This window comes from Centropristis striata, chromosome 22, assembly GCF_030273125.1.
Source record: "Centropristis striata isolate RG_2023a ecotype Rhode Island chromosome 22, C.striata_1.0, whole genome shotgun sequence".
Classification (NCBI taxonomy): domain Eukaryota; kingdom Metazoa; phylum Chordata; class Actinopteri; order Perciformes; family Serranidae; genus Centropristis; species Centropristis striata.
Genome location: NC_081538.1, coordinates 21,826,533 through 21,845,350, shown reverse-complemented (window position 1 = coordinate 21,845,350; position 18,818 = coordinate 21,826,533). Strand labels below are relative to the sequence as shown.

The 18,818-nt window shown below is 39.9% G+C and overlaps 1 long non-coding RNA gene and 4 other non-coding genes across 5 annotated transcripts; 1 reads left to right on the top strand and 4 right to left on the bottom strand.

Moving 5' to 3' along the window:
* Positions 1 to 1,923: 1,923 nt before the first annotated feature.
* Positions 1,924 to 4,053, bottom strand: LOC131960936 (uncharacterized). The gene is made up of 8 exons (XR_009389796.1): positions 4,009 to 4,053; positions 3,773 to 3,844; positions 3,126 to 3,623; positions 2,987 to 3,040; positions 2,771 to 2,880; positions 2,433 to 2,513; positions 2,185 to 2,328; positions 1,924 to 2,094 (listed from the first exon to the last, which is right to left on the bottom strand). It is a non-coding gene; the product is annotated as an uncharacterized LOC131960936 (long non-coding RNA).
* A 9,158-nt stretch (positions 4,054 to 13,211) lies between these two features.
* On the bottom strand, positions 13,212 to 13,284 carry trnav-aac (transfer RNA valine (anticodon AAC)). The gene has a single exon. It is a non-coding gene; the product is annotated as a tRNA-Val (tRNA).
* Positions 13,285 to 15,249: 1,965 nt separating this feature from the next.
* trnav-aac (transfer RNA valine (anticodon AAC)) lies at positions 15,250 to 15,322 on the bottom strand. The gene has a single exon. It is a non-coding gene; the product is annotated as a tRNA-Val (tRNA).
* Positions 15,323 to 15,517: 195 nt separating this feature from the next.
* trnad-guc (transfer RNA aspartic acid (anticodon GUC)) lies at positions 15,518 to 15,589 on the top strand. The gene has a single exon. It is a non-coding gene; the product is annotated as a tRNA-Asp (tRNA).
* Positions 15,590 to 18,745: 3,156 nt separating this feature from the next.
* On the bottom strand, positions 18,746 to 18,818 carry trnav-aac (transfer RNA valine (anticodon AAC)). Its single transcript has one exon. It is a non-coding gene; the product is annotated as a tRNA-Val (tRNA).

Sequence of the window (18,818 nt, the reverse complement as noted above, 5' to 3'; positions counted from 1 at the left end):
GCGGGAGAGATTGCTGGCCAGATGGAGGTACGGGAACTCTCCCCTAATGCGCCATGTCGTGTGGCACTAACTCGGGCATTGGCTGATATGATCGCTGACGAAGACAACCTGCCCACTCACCGCAGCCCAGCACCTTCTCCTCGAAGCCCATCACCCTCATACTCACCCACCACTCGTATCCGCTTACCAAGCCCTGATGAGGGACCCGGGGTCCCTATCCTCTACATCTGAGACCTTCCTGGACCTGAGGAACGCTGAGAACCCCATCACCAGGCATCACATGTAACCTCTCCCTGGTGGTGGCACTCCAATGTGCGTCTGGCACATGGAGCAAAAGATCTTCATCTCAGCAGATTTAATTTCTCTTTACCATGGTATAATCATGTTTACTTTATATGACTCAAAATGTGTGATGTATTGTAGCTCCCTTTTGGAAATTTCATAGTAAAGGTTTAATTGTCACACTACATTTGATAAAGTTAGTCAAACACTAGTAAAGGTTTAATTGTCACACTACATTTGATAAAGTTAGTCAAACACTGGTAAAGGTTTTGATTGTCACATTACATTTATCTACTGTATCACCGCACTAAGATTTGTGTGAATATATACTGGACCAGTGTGCTGGAATTATATATCCTGTGTGACCTCATATATATATACTACTGTAACGCTAAAACGCTTGGGAAACGAGTTTAAGGCTTGCACCTAGTCCTTGTGAGAGCTGGCATAACTCCCACTTAAGCTGTAAAAATGGATCCTTGTCAATAGTGATAAAGTGAACCTAGTAGGGTGGCTACGGCCATCTTTAGACGGCGACATTACTGAGATGTGACTAATTAAGTCACATAGGGGGGATAATGTAGAGTAAATAATGTGGTGAGAGTTAAGCTAGTATCTCTTTATGAGGGTCTCTAGAGGGACTATGTAGCTATTTGTATGACAAAGTGTGATTAAATAATGTAACCCTGAGTGATCTATATGATGTTATATGTATAATCAATATGCTGCAGAGATTTAACTGAAAGGTGGAGAAGTACTGGAAGAGAGGAGAAGTAGAATAAGGCCTAGATAAGAATGTTAAGTTTGTGCCAGAAAAACACCTGTGATCTTTCACCAGAGATGTTCATTAGAGTGCTGGTAAGAATAAGAGAGAAGCAAGAATAAGAATAAGAAGCAAGGTTGCCCAGCTGGGCAAGAAGCAGCATTAACTAGGACTAAATAAGAAAGACTCTCAGTAAGAAATGAAAGATAGAAAAAGCTGTGTATAACAGACAGAGATGAGTAAGAAGTAAGAATATGGAAAAACTCTGTGGGAACTAACGGATCATTTTAAATCATAGTAAATAAAGCATAGAAAGGCCCTATGAGAACCAATGCGGGATTTTAAATCATGGTAATAGTTTCAACCCCTAAACATATTGATGTCTCTCTGCCAGGGGATGAGGTAATGCCACCTGCACCTAGGGGGGGCGGATTTGGAGCAGCCCCTAGGAGGAGAAATCTACAGAATTAACAAATTTTATTGGAGGAAAGGTCATAATAAATATTAATGATGGGATGGACAGATGTGTGTGATTTCTCTATAAAATCTCATGTAAGTGTCATTTCGAGTTAGAGAGCTTATGGACTGCACCTTGTGTGTATTATATTTGTTCTCTCCACTTTTTATCGATAATAAAGTGTGTCACAAGATCTTGGACTCCTGCTTGAAGATTTTTGAGACTTGTTGGAGAGTTTTTTTGGAGCTGTTTTCCAACGGGGCTTTTGATTAATTGTTAAAGATAAGAGAAGTAATTTTTTCCAATTGGACTCCTTTAAAAACTAATTTATGAGCTATTTGACCTACAACTTGGACCAATAAATTACACAACACCATCATTAAGAAATGGAAGCAGTGTGTCACTTGTTTAAATCTGCCTAGAGCTGGCCGTCCTCACAATCTGAGTGACCGGACAAGAAGAAGACTGGGGAGGGAAGTCACCAAGACACCTAGGACCACTCTGCAGGAGTTACAAGCCTCAGTGGCTCAGATAGGAGAGAATGCACATACAACATATGTTGCCCGGGTTCTTCACCAGTCGGAGCCACCAGCTGAATGGGAAAGAAAAAAAGCTCATGAAATTTTTGTCTATCAGACTAGACACTATGTTTGGCAAACACTGCACATCACCTCAAACGTACCATCTCCAGCGTGAAGCATGGTGGTGGCAGCATCATGCTCTGGGGATGCTCCTCAGCAGCAGGGCCAGTCTACTCAGATTGTGAGGACGGCCAGCTGTGGAGGAGGAATGCTGGGGACGGCTGATGGCTTGGGTAAAGGCTGACCTAGTCAGACAAGATTAGACAAAGCAATTGATTAAGATTTAGTTGTTAGCTGATTTTATCTCTTTGACATTCACACAACCAAATTCAAAAATGTATATACTTACTTTGAGCTTGCTGTGCAATTGGTGGTTGCAGTAGCACTTGACTGGGCTCTGTGGATGTCTCAGGAGGCATCAGAAGGGTCTCTGAAACCATATAAGCATAATAAACATTAAATTATTATTCACAGTAAGATAAATAAATAAATGTAATATGACACTTAGAATCTATGCAGTAGTCCTTAAAACGGCTGTACATTGCAGTGCTGTTTACATTTTGTCCTAAAGTTGAGCTAGTATATGAATTACAACGATTAAACTGATTTTCAAGGATTTACAACAGTTTTGGTGGACACTGCATATGGATATTTTTAAGATGCAAACACAGTTAAAATGATACACACCTGGAACCGTGACAGTTGTCTTTGTTGGCAGAGGACATTCTGTTTGTGGTAAGAGGAACATCAGCTCCTTAGACAGGGGCACTGGTCTCTTTACTGCTGCAGAGCTGAGGCTGCATGGAGGGAAGGACCACAACAAGTAATGGTTTATAACGGACAAAAGCAGAGGCATTATAACAGAAGGTTTTAAATGGATGAACAAAAATATGATGCATCTACCATCTCCGTGTGAACCCTTCACTTCAGTCGGTGTGGACAGTCTAGCAGATGACACTACAAAAGGAACTCTTGTCAATTATTTATATTTTGGCAATTATCAAAAAATGGCATTAGTAAAGGCACTCATGATTTGCTTCACCTGCTTCTCTCAGCTTGATATAGTGAAAGACGGTTTCTTACATGAATATGTAAAGAAAACATTCATTAACACACATTCATTTTTTTGTATGGATTAATATTCAGTATTCAGTCATATAATTGAGCCTGAGCAGGGGAAGCAATATGGCACACGGCAAGCACATGCATTCAAGTGTTAGTCAACACAGCAGTTTTAGCATTTTATCCATATAAGGAAATAAGGAATGATACTTAGCCTCATCATGACTGGAATCAATTCATAGTCACTAGGACTCTTAAGTAGAACACCAAAACACAGACACGACCAGAACGTGATCAACCTGAGACACGACCAGAACGTGGTCAACCTGAGACGGAACAATTTAAGACATGCTTCTGTTTGGGATAAGGATTCATGTTCCCACAGTTGTCTATCGACAACAGGACGTTTTTGGTTAAGAACCTCTTTCTGTTCCTGAAGCCTCTTGTGGTCTGGCAGCTGAGGATGTTGCAGGAACGGCTACATAACACAAACAAAACATTATATATATTATATCATGAATATATATATCTTACATAAAAGGAATACACAAACTATACCGTAAATAACTTTGAATCTTAAGGCAGCAGAAAAACAAAACAAATAAAAGACAACAAATATTTACTCACAGCTCTCCATGTGATGCTTGGAAGGAGAGATACTCAGCATCGCTCTCTCCAGCTCCATATCTTCATCCATCACTATAATGCAACACACAAGGATTAGAATAAAGTAATATGTCTTCACAATACTTAGGCTAGTATGACCACCACAGACATGATGGGAGTTTATTCCACTTGGTGTACTAAAATACCATGAAAGTATATACATCTTTTTGACTAAACAAATGGAAAACACGACCCACCCATAGCTTCAGCAGGAGCTTGTGGGGCATGCTTCATCTGAGAAGAGGCAGAGGTTGAGCGTTGCTTCTTCTGCAGGTATTGTTGTCGCTTGTGCATCTTTGTCCCTGGAACACAGCTTAGTGCATAGTGGGAAGTTAACACCTAAACTGATGCTGAATCTCACAGCTATTTCCAGGTCATGTGACTTAAATAACAATGAATTGTGAAGTATTCAGATCTTTTACTTCATTAAAAGTAGCTATACAGCAGTGTAAAACTGGCCTGTTACAAGTTAAGTCCTGTATTCTACATCCTGCTTAACCCTTTTTGACCCAAAATCATTTTCATCACACCGTTATTAAAGGTTAACTTTCATAGAATTGACCCTCTGCATCCTTTATAGATAAAATACATTTCACACACACACTGCTGCACCTGTGTAAGCAGGTGCATTTGTACTGAACAACTAAACAAAAAACAAAAGTTTAGAAGAAGCATTATGGATATACTTGAGTACAAGCTGTACTTAAGTACAGTACTAGTAAATTTACTAGTTACATTTCACAACTGGATGAATGAACAGCCAGAACACTGTCATAGTTTTTTTACGTTATATCTCACATCTACCGGACAGTATTCAGTGTATATGTATCGTCATTTCAATAGATTTATACATATTAAATTATCTGCGTGGGACATTTAATTTATGTACATGTAGATTAACATGTCACATTACAACACGAAAGTAACTCTGATGAGGGAAAGCAGTAAAAACGCTCGGGCTACGATCTTAAATGCCATCTGTATTTTTACTGTAGGCCTACTGTATTTTATTGTGAAGGACAGAAGTACGGTCCGGGTGTGTTGATAACGATGGTTGATAACGGCCTTATTTATTCGGCTTACCCAGAAACATGCAATTTCCCCCAAAAAACTCAGCAGCCCCCATTGTTTTACAGCGAGGGGAAGAAAGTGACAGATGTGGTAGAACGGCTAATTCACCGGCGTTAGCGTCTATTAGACGACTCTGGTAAACCCGAGGCTAACGTACATGGTTAAAACCATATGCGGTTTAATAGTATAAGAATGACTACATGTTTGGTCAATAATCATTTTTTCATTCATCATTAATGTAGGTTAACTTACCGTTTGACGTAATTTCCAGGCAACGAAGGTTAAGGTGATGTCAACTCTTCACTCTCTGACAGCGAGATGCCGGAGGCAACAGGTTTTCTAAACAGCGCCCCCCACAGCGCATAGTAGAGGCCAAAAATATATTACGTCGGTAGTGGTTTAGCACTACCGTAGGAAATGAATGGGATTCGGTTTCGGGACGGGAGATAGGGGTTCGATTCCCCGACGGGGAGTTCTTTTTCGTTTTTAGGCATGGGTTTTTCTAATTTTCAGGCATGGGAAGAAGGATGTACTGGGGTAGTGTGAAGTGGCCAGGGCGACTGTCTAAAAAACTCAACAAGTCTGAGGCCATTGTCTTCAACTCCAGGCAGCATGAATTATGGTCAATACCAACTGACATGAATGAACATTTAGAAATATCCCAATGACTTCTCTCCATTTGTCTCTTGCACATGGGTTAGATGGCCATGGTGACCTTTTAGTTTCCAGTTTGGGTATTTGTCCATTTAAAATAATATTCACATTCGGGTTTTCAGGTGAAGGTTAAAGGATGATGGGGAGATGGGAAGGAGGACACTATCAGCTCCCTTCTTCTTGTGCTTCCTCCATGTCAAATCAGTGCTTTCAAAATCAGCTTTACTTAGAGATGATTCTGAATAAATCTCTCAAATATATTAGGTGTAAATAGTAGTTGCATCATACATTAGCATAAACAATGTAAATATTTCCATCAGGATATCTGTTCAGACTGGGATTGTTTTTAGTAAGCAGTGTATTGCGTTACTCCTGCTCATGCACTGACACAATATTAATGCTTTTTCCCTAGTTCACTTAAGATTACTCAGAATTTTTTAGTCTGATCTTTATGTTTTAGAGTCCCTATCTGTATCAGCAGCAGATGTGTATTATTAGCTCTCGATCTGTAAATACTATAAGCTTAAATGGGATACCACTCAGGGTTTGCGTAGTCATCAGAGATTGTGCAGCAAACAAGGGGCTTATGCTTCTAGATGGGATTCCACCTAGTCATGCTTAAAACACACACACACACACACACACACACACACACACACAATGTATTTTCAGTTTGTGATCCTCTTCAGATATCTTCTAGTAAAAGTACCGCTGTTAAGATTTCCCAAATCCTCCCTCTGCACTAATTTAGAAACCCCGCAATAAACCTCTTAATCCTAAATCAGTATTTTCAAGAGGGTTGCACAACCGCATGTGTCTTATGCAACTTGCAGAGCATCCAATTCAATTACAGAACAGTTGGGAGGAAGAAGAGGATGGATAATGACTGCTGATCCAAAACCCATCAAACACGATGGTTTACTAAACACTAACATGTTATTATTTCAAGAAATGATTAGCTAGGATTTCAGCACAAATTGATTTTCTGTGTATTTTAATAGGAATATTATTATAACTCCATGTCTTGTGCAGTACCTTAGTACTACTGTACTCTACAGTGTGTGATGGTATTTGAAGGGCTATTAAAATGTCAATAATCAGTGGTGGAATGTAACTAAGTACATTTACTCAAGTACTGTAAATTAGTAAAATTTGGAGGTACTTTACTTGAGTATTTCCATTTTATGTAACTTAATACTTCTACTCCACTACATTTAGAGGCAAGTACTGTACGTTTTACTTCACTACATTTACCTGACAGCTTAAGTTACTTTTCAGGTTGAGATTTAGCATAAAAAACATGGAAAATTAAAAGTGATTAGATTTCTTTTTAAATTAAACCTCACAACAGTATATTAAATAGTTAAAATGAGCCCTATCTTTCCAAAAATAAAGCGCTGCTTACATAAATGCATCAATACAAATAATCTAATAATACATCTGGAATAACTGTAACAATCTGAGTGGGTCCATTATGCATAACAAGTACTTGACACTTTTAGTACAATTTAATGCTGATACTTTTGTACTTTTACTTCAGTAAGTTTTGAATGCATGGCTTTTACTTGTAGTGGAGTAATTCCACAGTGTTGTATTTGTACTTTTACTTAAGTAAGGGGTCTGAATACTTTTTCCACTACTGGTAATAGTTTATATTGCTACACTTGAGATACCATTTGAATAACTGTATTTCCAAGGACCTTCCATTTCCTATTTCCCATTGACCTGGAACTACCTTGATACTGTGGAAGTAACATTCAATCTAGGAAGAAATGTAAGGTAGTGATATCACAACTATATTATAGCACTACAGTCATTCCACGGCTGCAATGATGGCGCAGAGGCAGCATGAAAGTAGATGCAGAAGTCCAAGACACACTGGCCAATCAGAGTAGACAGGGCTTTTTTGGGAGGGGGGCTTAAAGAGACAGGAGCTAAAACGGAGCCTTTCAGACAGAAGGTAAACACATGTATATTCAGACAGACAGAATGAGAAAAATAATGTTTTTTGGACATTAAAGGCAAGGCAAGGCAAGGCAAGTTTATTTGTATAGCACAATTCAACACAAGGTAATTCAAAGTGCTTTACATACACATTAAAAACAGCAAGACACAATTGAAAACAATAAAAACAGTCAATTAAAACAGGGAAGATACAGCAGGATAAAAAAAAGAGATAAAATAATAAAAAGCACAAGTCAAACATTGTGTAGTTAAAAAGTAAGGGCAGTAGAGTAGAGCAGATAAGTGTTAAAGTTAAGAGTACGCTTCAGTAAACAATAGTGTTTTTAGTCCTGATTTAAAGGAGCTGACCGTTTGGGCAGACCTCAGATCTACAGGTAGTTTGTTCCACAGGTGAGGAGCATAATAACTGAAAGCTGCCTCACCCCGCTTAGTATTTGTTTTTGGGACACGCAACAAGCCAGTTCCAGATGACCTAAGGGGTCTGGATGTTTCGTAGAGAGGGAGCAGATCAAGCATGTAATTTGGTCCGAGACCATTCAGAGCTTTGTAGACCAGCAGTAAGATTTTAAAATCTATCCTCTGACTCACAGGAAGCCAGTGTAGTGATTTAAGGACCGGTGTAATATGGTCCAGTTTCCTGGTGTTTGTGAGGACTCTGGCGGCAGCGTTCTGGATCAGCTGCAGCTGCCTGATTGATTTTTTGTTAAGACCTGTGAAGATGCCATTGCAGTAATCCAACCTACTAAAAATAAATGCATGGATAAGTTTTTCCATGTCTTGTTTGGACAGAAGACCCTTAATTCTAGCTATGTTTTTCAGGTGGTAATAGGCAGATTTAGTGATAAGCTTTAGATGGCTGTTAAAGTTCAGGTCTGAGTCAATAATTACACCAAGATTTCTGGCTTGATTTGTAGCTGTCAATGACATAGAGCCAAGGTGAGCGCTGATCTTAGATCTTTCATTTTTAGGGCCGAAAATGATCACCTCTGTCTTCTCTGCATTTAGCTGGAGAAAGTTCTGGCACATCCACTCATTGATTTGATGAATACAGTTACTCAATGAGAGTAGGGGACTGTAGTCGTGTGAGGACACTGAAATGTAGAGTTGTGTGTCATCGGCATAAGTATGGTAGGAGATGTTGTGATGTTCCATAATCTGAGCTAGCGGTAGCATATAGATGTTGAATAGAAGCGGTCCGAGAATGGACCCTTGAGGAACCCCACATGTGATGTGTTCGCTCAGACTCATGGTTTCCAATTGACACAAAAAAGTCCCTATCTTGTAAGTAAGATTTGAACCATTGTAGCACAGTGCCAGTGAGCCCCACCCACTGTTCCAGTCTGCTGACTAGTATGTTATGATCAACTGTGTCAAATGCAGCACTGAGATCCAGTAAAACCAGGACAGAGGATTTGCCTGCATCAGTGTTCAGATTAATATCATTTAAGACTTTGATAAGTACAGTCTCAGTGCTGTGGTGTCGCCGAAATCCAGACTGAAATGTGTTAAAAAGATTATTTTGCATCATAAAAGCATGAATTTGCTCAAAAACAACCTTTTCAATGATTTTCCCCAGAAATGGCAGATTTGATATTGGCCTATAGTTACTAATTGTTGTGGAATCCAGATTAGATTTTTTTAGGAGAGGTTTTATTACTGCAGTTTTCAAAGTCTGTGGAAACTGTCCTGCTTGGAGAGAAGAATTTATTATCTGCAGTACATCCGGAGCTATGCAGTTGAAAACAGTTTTAAAAAAGTTTGAAGGCAGAATATCAAGGCAGCAGGTTGTGGGCTTTAATTTTGAAACCGTTTCCGTGAGTGTTGTGTAATCTAGGAGGCTAAAATGTCCTAGCTTGACTAGAGGATGGGAAGGCACCAGTGTTATCATTCCTGAGCTGGAGCTGCACACTGCTTGTCTTATCTGTAATATTTTGTTTGTGAAGAAGGCTGCAAAGTCATTGCATGACTTGTTAGACAGCAGCTCAGGAGGGACTGATGCTGTGGGATTTGTCAGTCTCTCTACTACAGAAAAAAGTGTGCGGGCATTATTACTGTTTCTATTGATAATCTCTGAAAAATATGACTGCCTTGCATTCTTCAGTTCTTGATTATAGTTGCGAAGACCCTCTTTATAAATATCGTAATATACTTGGAGTTTGTTCTTTCGCCACCTGCGTTCAGCTTGTCTACATACTTTTTTCTGCACTTTAACTAGTTTGGCGTTTCTCCAGGGTGACTTTTTCCTCCCCGACAGAACTTTGGTCTTAATTGGGGCGATAGAGTCGATAACAGTCAAAACATTGGAACTAAAACTGTTAACAAGGTCATCAACTAGAGCTGAGGGCAGGGTTGGTGATGGTGTAAAATCCTGGGTGAATAATGCACAAGTGTTTTCATTTATATAGCGCTTCCTGATTACCTCTGCTTCACCTTTTGTTGGATTGGCAAGGGTGGTCATTTTAAACAAAACACAGTAGTGATCAGAAAGAGCAACATCATTGACCACAACCTCAGAGATATTAAGACCTTTGGTAATAATTAGATCTAATATGTGTCCTCTGTTATGTGTTGGATCTGTGACATGCTGAGAAAGCCCAAAGTTATCCAGAATATTTAAAAGTTCTTTAGCACACCCATCTTCAGGATTATCAACATGAATGTTAAAATCACCTACTAAAACAACACAGTCAAAATCTATGCACACAACAGACAGTAGTTTGGCAAAGTCATCAAAAAACCTTGCATCATATTTGGGGGGTCTGTAGATGGTCAAATAGATTGCTCTATAGGGTGATTTTGACTGAATGGCAACATATTCAAAGGAGTCAAACTGACCATAAGACATGTTTTTGCATTGGAAGCTGTCCTTGAACAGGGTGGCAACTCCACCTCCTCTCTTGTGTACTCTTGCTTCACTGAAGAAACTAAAATTTGGGGGGGTTGACTCAATAAGAACTGCTGCACTATTATCCTGACTTAACCAAGTTTCAGTTAAAAACATAAAATCAAGGTTGTGCTTGTGAATAAAATCATTGATTAAGAAAGATTTGCCAACAGAGATCTGATATTTAAAAGAGCTAAATGTAAATCCTTAACAGGAGACTCTGGTGAGTTTGGAGGATGACATGCTATACTCAGTAGATTGGCAGAGTTAATTGAACTCTTTTTATTTCTCACCAGTTTGATCCCTTTTCTGTTACTTATTATCACAGGGATTGAGAAAGCTGACTGAACTCCATGGGGCCCCGACTGCTGCTGGAACAGAGCAATCTTGATATTGATATCAGAGTCTGGACCCGGCACATATCAGTCAGACTCACAGATAGGGTCATTTAGAGATTCACAGGTATGTCGATTCAGAGGGGGTGGGGGAGGGCGGTGACTTTTGGTTGAGCGTTCTTTCCGAGGTGGTGGAGTGGGAGGGGCTGGATGTGGGAGGTTAAGGGGGGTAAATAAAGGATTTTGGCGAGGTGTTAGCTGGATTCCAATCTTGACAAGGCTCTTCATCCTGTCTGTGAAATCCAGAAGTGGGGAGTCCTGGCTGCATGGAGAGAGTTGGAGGCTGGGTGGGGTCTGGGAGGGTGAGGGTTGGGGGCTGGGTGGAGTCTGAGGGGGTGAGGGTTGGGGGCTGGGTGGGATCTGGGGGGGTAAGGGTTGGGTGTCTCCTGCCGTGACTCGGTGAAACTCCCCTCGTTGGGCTGTTGGGGCTGGTGGAGACTCCAATTTTTGGGGAGAGGATGATGATGACGCTGTCGGCTCTCTCAGACTCTGCTGTCCTCCACGGTCAGTCCTTATCATAGCGCCCTCACCAGAGCGACGTCTTATCCGTTGTTTTGGAACGTCTTGCCTCATGTCCTTGACACAGGCTGCTTGTGTGTGACGCAAATGATAAAAAATGTTGGAGCTTAGCAACTGCACTCCTGCCTTGTTAAGGCGAAATCCATCTGCCTTAAAGAGGTGCCTGCGTCCCCAAAAGATGTTGAAATTGTCAATAAAGTTCACTGATTGGGCGGCACACATATCTTTGAGCCATCTGTTTAGCATCATCAGCCTGCTGAATCTCTCATCCCCTTGCCGAACTCCTGGTAGTGGTCCACTGAAAAACACCTCAGTATTTAAACATTGAACTTTGTTAATCAGATCAGTGAAGTCTTGCTTTAATACCTCTGATTGTTGCTTCACAACATCAAGGGCTCCTGTGTGTATGATGAGAGCATTAGCTATTGGATGCTCAGCAGCAATGTTCAGGATCTTCTTTGAGATATCAGACACCATGTCGTTGGTAAAACAGAGTACTTTGGTGTTCTTGCTGCAAGAGCGTTTTATCTCATTCAAAGCTCCATCACCCACTATCAGAGTTTGGGGCCCAGTGGTTAGCTCTTTCTGTAGCCTTTTAGCATATGAATTAGCCTCATACCTTTCTCTGGAGCTGGAAGATGAGCCCACTTTCGGGGAGTCAGGATTCTGGGAGAGTGGAGCAAATCTGTTCTTCCGTAGAAACCCTGTGTCTTGGGGCAATTTGCTCTTCGTTTTTGTTGTAACCTTGGTCCATGGTTGCTTTCTCTTTGGTACTGGGGTTGAAGCAACATTCCTGTATGATGGTAGTGCAGGCCACTCGGTGTCATCGTAAGTCTCCAGGTGCTGGGTTCTGCCTGATAACCGTCTTCCCAAAACTGAGGGAGGTGATTTGTAGTGCTTTGGCTTTGCACCAAGAGAGTTCCAGGGAGGACTTGTTGGTTTATTGCCATTTACACCCAGCTCCTGCTGCGTCTTGGTGGTGCTAGTTAGCTTTCCGTTAGCCTGCTCCCTTTCACTGTTAAGGGAAATCGGCAGAGTAGTTTCATTCCCATTCTGTCCATTTGCCTCCACATTCACTTCGAGCCGGTGAATTTTTGTTTCCAGTACTGCTATCTTCTGGAACAGTTTGTGGTAATCATCTGCGGAAAAGGGAGGCATCTTGCTGCTGTAGTCTGCTGTAGTCTGCTAATCTTATAAGAGCTCACAAATACACGTCTGCACTCCTCTGCTGCCGGAAGCGAAGTCATTAAAGCAAGTAAACAGGTTGTATTAGAAACCAAAATATAAATATGAGCCTAAAAATGTGCTAAAGTCCCATTTAATTTTCTAAAACCAAGTCTGCCAGGGCTTTAAAGGGTGATTATGTATATTTTGATGAACAGTAGACTGTAGACACAAATGATAATTGTGAGGTAAATGCTAGAACACACTTTTACACTATGTACAGTACAGTACAGTACAGTACTTCTGCACATACAGAAGATTCTGCAAATTGACAAATCAGTACAGTCACACAGCAATATCTACCTAAAGCTATCTAATATTAGTGTTAAAATAATTTGTCTGTCTCTGTTGTCTGTCTCTGTGAGTGATGAAGGTCACTATCAAAGGTCACTATCAAATGTGTGTGTGCCCTCTCTCTATGCATTTATTAATCATGCAATAAGAAACTGTAATTACTTTAAATACATATATTCCATTTGCTTAAACTGATTAAGATTCTATCTATTTCATGTAGACATTACATCTGTGTGTCCAAATTATATCTCTGTAAGACATAACAAGGCAGAAGGTTTTGTTGAATGATTTGGAGAACAGGCCAGGTCAAGGACACAGTATGCCGGGCAGAGAAGATTTCTGCCCAGTGACATGACGTGTCTCTAGATTAGAGACACCAAATGAAACCAAAACCTGTTTCCGCCCGGTCTCGAACCGGGGACCTTTCGCGTGTTAGGCGAACGTGATAACCACTACACTACGGAAACTGAAAGTATTAGTATAGAATAATGAATCTTTACAGGTGACAAATCAGTCTCTTTCTTCATTCATAAATGTTCTGGGTGCATTTTATTCTATTTTTAAACCGTAAATGGATGATGTATGATTTGTTGACTAAAGTAAGCAATTATGAGGATAAATAACGTGTTCGAGGGAAAGGCGAGGGGTTCAGACTTCACGACCTGAAACCTGTCTGTGTGTATCAGGGACATGTAGAGTGAACCCAGAGATCTCTGTAACTGTACATTTCTTGACGTATTGTAATAAAATTATGCTAAACTGAGAACTTGGAAGTCTCCTGCTCATCATTCCCCATCAAACGATCTGCGCAGAGAAATAGGTGAGGGTTTTCGGTTGGTGTCAGGTAATTACATTTTAAAGGTTTCCTCAAGCAATTTCTCTAACATTAGCTAACATCAACACCTATGAGTTACTGATCATACCAGAACAAGCAAGGCTGCAGCTGCAGAACCCCTTAGTGAATTGAATTATGCAATTGTGCATTATCTTGCTTATAAGTTCAATGTATTGTTTGTAAAAACAACACACTCTTGCACATACTCTTAGCCTACATATGACTTTCCATTCTTCACCAGTAGATGGCACAATTGGACCAGTCATACCTCCTCCTGCCTGCCTGATCTGTTCAGCATATAAGTTTCTTTAGGATGCCAACTGCAGCTCACATGAGTCTGAATTATTTAGTGTGCCTGGCTGTGATGGAACAGAGATAAAGAAGAGGGCAGAGGGTCACTCTGATGACACTATTTACCTGTGCCTACTCAACTGCTCAAGTTTCAAGTGGAAGATTTAATTCCAAAATGAGATATACACCCTCTGACATAATGAAACCAAACAAACCTGTCTTGACAGATTCAATACTGATATTAAAGTTATTGTAATGTAAAAGTGAGAATATGGAATGCAGACAGGTAGTAAACTTTTTTTAACCACCTGTTATAATTTGACATGCTACCTCTGTTCCAGCTGCTTACTTTATCTTTATGTCACCTGAGAGGTCTAGGGTCTGGCATGAGTTGCCATAACAACTAACCGCCCAATCGGCTTGTGAAACATGACCCTCGCGTCTAACCTTTCACTCTGCATGCTCACAATAATTTACTTGGCAATGCCCAGTGGCAGCAGGCTGTATGTGTCTTTTTTCTGATGGATTGGCACAGTGTCCATTTCCAGATCCTGACCCTCAAAAACACAGTTGCGCCAATAGTACACCTATCTCATCTAAACTTAGACTTGAGGGAAATTGTAGGAATTCCACGCTTTGCAATAATTGTAATTCACCGACTTTTCCCTCCAGTTTAAGCAAAACGATTGTTCATATTCCTATCTGACCTCAGCAGCCTTTTACCTCTCTCCCAGCTCTTTGATCCACCGCCACCTAAGTGCATCTCCACTAATGTGGTACATATGGCTGAAGACCAATTCCTACACTCAAACATTAAAGTGACTTACCTTGGAATGCCAGAGCAAAGTGCCGGGTCTTAAAGTGGGCTGAGCTGTGGAAAAAATGTAAATAATGCAGGGGAAAAGTTCAGTGCAGAGCTTTTACAGTGAAAGTCAATAATTAAGTACAACAAAGTGTCTTTCGTGTCAAGTTTAAGGAAGATTTGTGAAGCACTATGTAAAATATTTTAAAAGTGCTTGTTTGCTTTTTTGAAGCCACAGTACAGTCAGGAGCTGGTTAGCTTAGCTTAGCACAAAGACAGCTGGGAACAGCTGTAGAATCTATTTTCAAAGGGTACAAAATCCAGCACCTCTTAAACTCACTAATCAAATCATTAAATCTAGTTTGTCAACTCTGTGTAATATAATGTAACACTGTAGTTATACAGGTTCACTTGTGATATGTTGATGTACAAACGTTTTCAATGACATTTTGTTAAGGGCACACGATTACGCAGATATAAAGAAACACAAATGAAACCAAAACGTGTTTCCGCCCGGTCTCGAACCGGGGACCTTTCGCGTGTTAGGCGAACGTGATAACCACTACACTACGGAAACTGGATACAGAAGCAGAATGCATGTTTACAGGTGACGCATCAGTCTCTTTCTCCATTTATACACGTTGTGGGTGCATTTTATTCAATTTTGAAACCGTAAATTTATGACATATTTGAATTATTACATGAATATCTCTACTTCACTACGTCACTGTCCCACTTATTTCAAGACGCGCCACATCATATTAAGACACCTTCCTCGTTAGTATAGTGGACAGTATCTCCGCCTGTCACGCGGAAGACCGGGGTTCGATTCCCCGACGGGGAGTTCTTTTTCGTTTTTTTGACCAGCTGTTGATTATTCACATTGAAGGATAGTTTAATATAACCAAATAATGTAAAACATCTGTGGTTCATGTTTGATCATTCTAAACCAGGAGCAGTCACTGTTGGAGTCTCCTCTGTTTTCCTGCTAGCTGTTTCCACCTGTCTTTATGCTAAGTTTCAATAGCTTATTAGCTATTCACCTCCCAAAATAAACAAACCAAAACTAATGCTTTAAAGGTTCTGTAGGTCAACTTGTAAAAATAACTTTTTTATACAAATCTGCTGAGACTGTCACGATATGACACTGCAGATAATGGCAGATAATGAATCCACCATGCAAACCAATCAGAGCCAGGAGGAGTCTCTAACACACTGCTCACCGGCTAGTTAACTAGCTAGCTTGCTAATGCCACCATCACTTATGCTACACACCATTATACCCAGCTCTGCAGCTGACCACCAACCTGCCTTTGAGCTTATTTTCTATAACAATAATGTGGTGGAATTCAACAACTTAATGATTCATGCACAGAAGTTGTCACAGAGTAGAAAAGCACATTGCATAAGTGAAAACCTTGTTTGGCTAATTTTCAGTAACCAGTGTAGCATTAAAGCATGGTGGACTTACCAGACCATGAGGAGTGATCGGCCTTTTTCACAGCAGACATTTTGACTTGTCATAGTAGTTAAAGCACAGGTGAAATTAATAAAAATGATTATCATGCCATTTAGTTTCCCAGAAAGATGTCCCAGTGATCCAGCATACACAATATCCTCTAATATCCCATAAGTGGAATGCAGCCATCATTAAATCATTAATGTAATTCAATAAACCAGAGCTTTTCCTACTGTGACATGTCAAAATCTCTATTGAGACTCCTCCTAAAATATATATATATATATATATATATATATATATATATATATATATATACACAAGCTACCTGTTGAAACATTAAGTTCAACACCTCCCATGTCAATAACCTTTGAATAAATACAAGATTTTTATAGGAAAATGAAGAGGTAGGTCGAATGAAATAGCCTTTAAATATAGAACATTATACAAATGTACAAAAAATCTACTCATATATACTAAGGTACTTCTTCATGAAATAACTAATAGTGAAATTAAATGTATCTTGTGTTTCATTGGAGTTGCAAAATTTGCTCAAAGGGTACATAAAAACACATTATTAAGTGGGATGTTGCTTTTTTGGTCCTTAGAAAATTCTAATAAGCTGAACATGAAAAATGTGTAAAAATGAATTTACTCTGAACGATGGTGTGTATGTGCTTGTGTAATGCAATGATTTCCTTCCATAGACCGTATGTAGACCTGAACGTGTGTGTGCCCTGCAATGGTTGAGATCAAAGAGAGGGGATTTATTAGGACCAGCTGTACCCATTGTTCTATGAGGATTAGCAGTCACTCAGACAGATCTTTAGACCTTCTTTAGACCTCTAACCCACCCACTTTGATACACACACATGCTTCTTATTTTAGTTTTAGGTTCAACTCCACAGCAGAGCAGCCAGCCTTTAACCTGACTTCCTGTCACACAGTAAACTGACTTTTACAGTGCTCAGATAGTCTGATCACTGGGCACGGCACAGTTTTGAGACTCTGCCTGTACATTACCATGTATGGACAACATCTCCACAGCATACACAGCACTTAAGGGTGCACCTCTGTTGTCTCTGTTGGATTCAATCCAAACTTCTTTCTCTTCCACTGTCCCTCCATTCATCTGTTTTATCCACAATATTATTCTTTTCGTGATATGAAAATAGGACGACTTCATCATGTAAAGCTATAGCATAAAAGCCCCTAAAAGCTTGATTCAATTATTGCATCTTTCTTGATAAAATTAAATATTCATGACAATCAAAGTATTGGGGGGGAAAAGCAAAATATTAGCTTGTCTTTGTTTTTTCCCCCAACCTGCCTTAGACCCTGTTTCCATTTAGCAGTAACTTGTGATCTGATTCCACTTCCTGGTTCTGTATGTAAATTAACAAGTACAGTAGTGTTCAAAATAATAGCAGTCCAATGTGACTAACCAGATTAATCCAGGTTTTTAGTATATTTTTTATTGCTACATCGTACTAGCAGGTGCAGTAGATTGTCAGAAAACCAACAAGACCCAGCATTCCTGATATGCAGCTCTTAAGGCTGTGCAATTGGGCAATTAGTTGAAAGGGGTGTGTTCAAAAATATAGCAGTGTGGCATTCAATCAGGAGGTCATCAATTTTGTGAAAAAACAGGTTTGAATCAGGTGGCCCCTATTTAAGGATGAAGCCAGCATTTGTTGAACATCCATATCTCTATGGAAGCCTGAGGAAAATGGGTCGTTCAAGACATTGTTCAGAAGAACAGCAGTTCTTGACAGTTTTTGACATCCGATCTCAATGCGTCCTGACAGTGTTTTCACCTGTATTACAGTTTTTTTCAGTTGCTAAGAAGCGCTTACCCAAACTTCAGATACTTTTTCTAAACTCTTCACACAATTAGCACAGCATGGTATTTTGTAGCCATACCGTTCACACATTTCATGTCGTTTCCTCACAATATGCAGTCGAACACATTTCCTCAACAGACAAGCTATACCTCGCAACAAAATTATGGATTGTTTTTGTATTATTTAAGAATGTTAACACACAACATCCCCCAATAGCAAAAACAGTATTCCAAACCTTAGATACAGTATAAAAACCTCTGCTTCTGCAATTATATCAGTTCAAAAACAATATCAGATGTGATGTTGATGAAAACATTTGGCCTAACTCTGAAGATCGCAGAGATTTGATACAGTAATTTTGCAGTAACAGCAACTTTTTTTTTTAGTTCCCCCCTTTTTATCTTGGCTTTTTGCTGTTGTTTTTTGTTCAGGATGCTCATGTGTGTTTCATGGATATTTTGTTCACTGTAAGCAATTCTGTAAAACTTTTTCTGTTCTATCATATTGTAAACAGTATTTCTAATGTACCTCCTGTAATACAGTTTTTCTCAATTTGTCAACTCTGTGTAATATAACGTAACACTGTAGTTAATCTTCTGTTTCAACTGTGATATGTTGGTCTACAAACGACCAAATGACATTTTGTTAAGGGCACACGACTCCGCAGATAAATAGAAACACAAATGAAACCAAAACCTGTTTCCGCCCGGTCTCGAACCGGGGACCTTTCGCGTGTTAGGCGAACGTGATAACCACTACACTACGGAAAC